This window comes from Moschus berezovskii, chromosome X, assembly GCF_049115385.1.
Source record: "Moschus berezovskii isolate FMDL1 chromosome X, NW_MosBer_1.0, whole genome shotgun sequence".
NCBI lineage: Eukaryota > Metazoa > Chordata > Mammalia > Artiodactyla > Moschidae > Moschus > Moschus berezovskii.
The window spans coordinates 127,059,271-127,064,578 of NC_142488.1; the positions used below are offsets into that span (position 1 = coordinate 127,059,271).

Genomic DNA, 5,308 nt, shown 5'->3' on the forward strand with positions numbered 1-5,308 from the left:
AGTAGGGAAAACCACTAGACCATTCAGATATGACCTCAATCAAATCCCTTATGATTATACAGTGGAAGTGAGAAATAGATTTAAGGGACTAGATCTGATTGATAGCATGCCTGATGAACTCTGGACGGAGGTTCGTGACATTGTACAGGAGACAAGGACCAAGACATAAGCACCTATTTCTGTTCAAAAGATCAAGCTGGCAGAAGCTCATTGGCCAGTTCATGCGCGCACGGAAGCTCATTGGCCAGTTTATATGCACGCACAGGTGTGGGGTTTTCTCTGGGGGATTTCTCTTTTTCTTCTGATTGGCCCAATTTTGGCACCAGCGGGATTTTCTTAGGGAGGAGTTTCTATGAACTTAGCCTCCACCCTATCTCCAGGAAATTGAAACTTAGGCCTAAGCAAGATCTCAGGCCTATCACGGCTACTCAGATGTTAGAGCTCCTAACAGATGGTTAACTCATTCTTTTTTTTCAAACTGTAAACTAACTTTGTTCAACCATGGTTCTCAAAAACCTTTGATATTTTCTTTTTTTTTAAATTTTTAGAAAGCAATAGTTTTTATTTAAAAAACATGAGTATTTTTGTGGAAAATCTGCTACTTGTTGTCATTAAAATAAACTGTTGTGATGTACTAAAGCTTCACTGTCTTCTCTTAACTCTTTGTCACTAGAAGGATGTAAAATGACTCTTGAACCAGAAGAAACATCCCCACTCTGTCAGAGTTACCACCTACACCGATGACAGAGATACAGTAAAACCAGACGCTGAGGTACTGAGCCCCCCGACCTCAGGAGCCCCCAGTCTGCGATTCGGGATGGAGCGGGGCCCGCCACACCAGACCTGACCCATCAAGCCAGTGCAGCTGCTGCTTAGTTTGGCCTGTCTACCTCTCAGGCGCTTTCTAAACAATTTCTCATCAAAAGACCAGTTTCAGAATAAAAAATAACCTGAGAAGAATGAAGTGAAGTTCCCAAAAGCTTTCAGGAAATCAGAATAACCTTTCCTCTCTCTGGTCTCCCTTCAATCCAGTCCATCCATCACAGCTCTTGCTCCTCCTCCTCCTTGTCCAGATCCTCGTCAGCCATGCAGCCCTCAGACTCCTCTTCCTCCCGGGCCACGAGTTTCTTAAAAACTTCAAACTCCTCAGCAGAAGAAACCGCTGTTCTGGTCAGAAACTCAGCTTCGGAAACTCTGAGGATGTCCTTAAGTAAAGGGCTGGGGACCTGTGTCTGCCCCTTCTTGTCAGGGGTCTAGTACCAGCCCAGTCACTCCAAGAACACGTGCCTCTGCTTGGTCTTGATCATGGAGTACTGCAGTAAGTCCGTCTTCACAATGTCCACGTGTTTAATCCCCATCCTGAAATAGGCATACTGAAATTTGTACTCCAGCTCACCAGGGTCCTCCCGAATAACATATGGGCACCTGTGTAAAATCTCAGTGACTTGCTTTACAGTGAAAAGGCACTTCTCCTTAAGGACCCCAACGATGATTTCAATGTCCCGCTGACGCATGGTAAAAATTTCAGGGCAACAGTAAAGCACCCTCTTTAATTTCCCTTCTCCAAGGCCCAGCTTTCGCAGGTAACTGGAGCGCTTCTTCACTTGCATCACAGGCAGTTTCAGTAACTGAGGACTCTTCTTCAGGGCCACACACACAGGCTCTGGATTCAAACCCAAAAGTATTAATTCTGAAATGATGTCCAGCATCTGTTGAGGGTGGGTACCTGGCTGTATGCTGAGCAGTTCATTAACATGGACATCTCTAAATCCCATGTCCAGGAGGGAACTGACAAACTTCTCCTGCAACACAGGAGTTCTCTGCTCCACACGGAGGCGCTGAATCAGCCCTGTTCTGTGCTCTGGTTTCTGCGCACATTTTTGGGGTTCAACAAAGGATGACTCCTCAAGGCCCCCTCCACTGGAGACTGTCATTAGTTTACGCAACAAAAAAGCAGTCATCCTTTTCTGTCCTCCAGGCTGAGGAGCCTGCCTAGTGAGGAGGGCCCAGGTAAGAGGGGTGAGGTGGTGCCAATCAAAGACCTGCCACCCAGCGCCGCCATAAGCCTCGGCCCCGCCCCGCCCCCCGCGTCGGCGCTTCCGGCCGCCCCCCCCCCCCCCCCGCGCGAGCGCGGCGCGAGGCTCGCCGTTCCGCGCGGGCCTGATATTTTCATAACTTTATTTAAGTTAAAAAAGCTAAGGGGGCTTCCCTGGTGGTCCAGTGGTTAAGACGCTGGGCTTCCACTTTAGGGGGCGTAAGTTAAATCCTTGGTCAGAAGAACTAAGATCCCACTAGCCAAGTGGTTTAAAAAAACAAAAACTTAAATATATACATGAAAAAATAACAGAGAATAAGGAACTCTATCAGCTTTATTAGCTGCAGTAAATCAATCTTTGTAATTATAAATTAGAAATTGGGCATCCCTGGTGGCTCAGTAGTCAAGAATCCACATGCCAATGCAGGAGATGCAGGAGACACGGGTTCGATCCCTGGGTCAGGAAGATCCCCTGGAAGAGGGAATGGCAACCCACTCTAGTATTCTTGCCTAGGAAATGCCATGGACAGAGGAACCTGGTGGGCTACGGTCCATGGGGTCACAAAAAGGTCAGAAACAACTTAGCAACTAAATAACAACAAATTATAAATTACCTGTAACATAATTGTAACTAAAACGTTCAGTTTGAAAAATATTTTCTTCAAGAATTTTCCAGTCCATCTTTAAATATTACAGTTTCTTCTGTCTCATTGCTAGATGCTCTTGTGTTTTCATTCTCTCCTCACCCCTTAAGTAATCTCATCCATTCCCAGGAAGCCCACTACAGTAATATGCCTGTGGTCTCAAGGGTTTTTTGTTTGTTTGTTTGCTTTTTAGGGGGCACCAGGAGGCTTTCAGGGATCTTAGTTCCCTGATCAGGGATCCAACCTGGGTCCCTGGCAGTGGAGTGCAGAGTCCTAACCACTGAGCCACTGAGGAATTCTCTGCCTCAGCATTTATATTTCTGTGGCAAATCTCTCTGTCTCCTCAACCTGAATGTTCAGCTTCCTGAGTGACATTACTACTCAGATACCTCCAATTGATTAACTCATTCTTTTTCCAAATATTCACGGGGTGCATACTCTGGGGTGATGACTATGGTAGGAAACTGGTATACAATGGTGACTAAAATGTACTTGGTCCCCACCCTCATGAATTTTACATTCTATTACATTCTAGTTGGGGAGGAGGTTGTGAGAAAAACAAGAAAACAAACAATAAGTAGTGAATACCTCTGTGAATAAAGTAAGCTGCAGCAATAGAGATCTTTTATTTTTTTTTTTTTTAGTGTGTGCCATGGGAGGAGACTTGAAAGAGCCAGAAGAGATCTCTCTGGGGGTGGTGTCATGTAGGCTGAGAGTTTAAGGACGAGAAGCAACCACCCATGGGAAGAACATTCTAGACTATTGTAGCAGCATGTGCAAAGGCCCTGCTGAGGAAAAGAATGAGATGTATATGAAGCACTTGAAGTCACTATGGTGATTTAGGACAAACAATGACAGTTAATCCAGTTGGAAGGTTAGGACAGCATCAGATCACCCAGGATCCTGTAAGTCGTAGTGAGTATTTGTGGAGTGTATGCTAAGAATGATGGGAGCCACCAGAAAGCTTCAGTCTGGGAGAAGCACTGGAGCTGATTGCTAGTTTGAAAGATAACTCTGGCAGCTGCATGGAGAATGAGCTTCAGTGGCAAGCATGGAAGCTGGAAAAGGAGTTTAAGGCTGCATGAACTCTGATGTGGCATGGACTAGGGGTTGTGGACAGGATGAAAAGTGGAGAGATCAGAAAGATAGTTGGAGCAATTTGCTGGTTGTCCAGTGCTTAGTGCTTCCCTGGTCAGAGAATTAAGATTCCCCATGCCCTGTGATGTGGCCTACATATATATATACATAGACATATATGTGTGTATATATATATATATATATATATATATATATATATATATGATAGGTGGGAAGTTGAAACAGTGCAGAATAGTCTGCCTAAGAACTAACCCCTGGTGCTAGAATGCCTGGTTCGAAGCCTGGCTCTGACACTTTTTAGTTGCATGCGTGCTTGGTAAGTCGTTTCAGTTGTGTCAGACTCTTTGTGATCCTATGGACTTTGGCCCACCAGGCTTCTGTCCATGGAATTTTCCAGGCAAGAATTCTGCAGTGGGTTGCTGTTTCTTTCTCCAGAGGATCTTCCCAACCCAGGGATCGAACCTGCAGGATGGATTCAGGCAAATCTGTAACTTCTCTGTGTCTCATTCAGTGTGTGCATCTGCAAAATGATGATAATAATGGTACTTAAAGGAAGTGTCAGGATGAAATGAGTTAATATACACAGCCTGTTTACCACATTTTCTAAAGTACAGTAAACACAATTGATATTGTGTGTTAACTATTAATTTTGATGACGCACTGGGACTGAGGGAGAAATCAATGGTGGTGTCAGGTTTCTAGCCTGAGCTACTGTACGTCTCCTTGAGTCATTAGAGTGGCAAAACCTTGGTCTTGAGTAAAACTGATAATTTATGTTCTCCATGGCTACTGGAAAAAGTCACACAATTGGGCAGGTTGGGCCTATTGTAAAATTCATGATAACAGACCCCAGATGAGACTTCAGTATTGCCTAGTAATTTTATCACATATTTTTGGTCAGTCCACTCACCTGCCTTCTGCAACCATTTTTTACAACCGTCCCCACTCTTCTCTATCCTCCTACCCCAGCACCACCTCCTACTTGCCTTCATACATTCAATCAGTTCAGTTCAGTTCAGTCGCTCAGTCATGTCTGACTCTCTGCGACCCCCTGAATCACAGCACGCCAGGCCTCCCTGTCCCTCACCAACTCCCGGAGTTCACTCAAACTCATGTCCATCGAGTCGGTGATGCCATCCAGCCATCTCATTCTCTGTCATCCCCGTCTCCTCCCACCCCCAATCCCTCCCAGCATCAGACTCTTTTCCAGTGAGTCAACTCGTCCCATGAGGTGGCCAAAGTATTGGAGTCTCAGCTTTAGCATCAGTCCTTCCAATGAAAACCCAGGATTGATCTCCTTTAGAATGGACTGGTTGGATCTCCTTGCAGTCCAAGGGACTCTCAAGAGTCTTCTCCAGCACCACAGTTCAAAAGCATCAATTCTTCGACGATCAGTTTTCTTCACAGTCCAACTCTCACATCCATACATGACCACGGGAAAAACCACAGCCTTGACTAGACAGACCTTTGTTGGCAAAGTAATGTCTCTGCTTTTTAATATGCTATCTAGGTTGGTCATAACTTTCCTTCT

General features: G+C 45.2%; 1 pseudogene; it reads right to left on the reverse strand.

The window, feature by feature from the left end:
• Positions 1–791: 791 nt before the first annotated feature.
• On the reverse strand, positions 792–4,704 carry LOC129564040 (transcription termination factor 4, mitochondrial pseudogene; annotated as a pseudogene).
• Between the last annotated feature and the right edge of the window lie 604 nt (positions 4,705–5,308).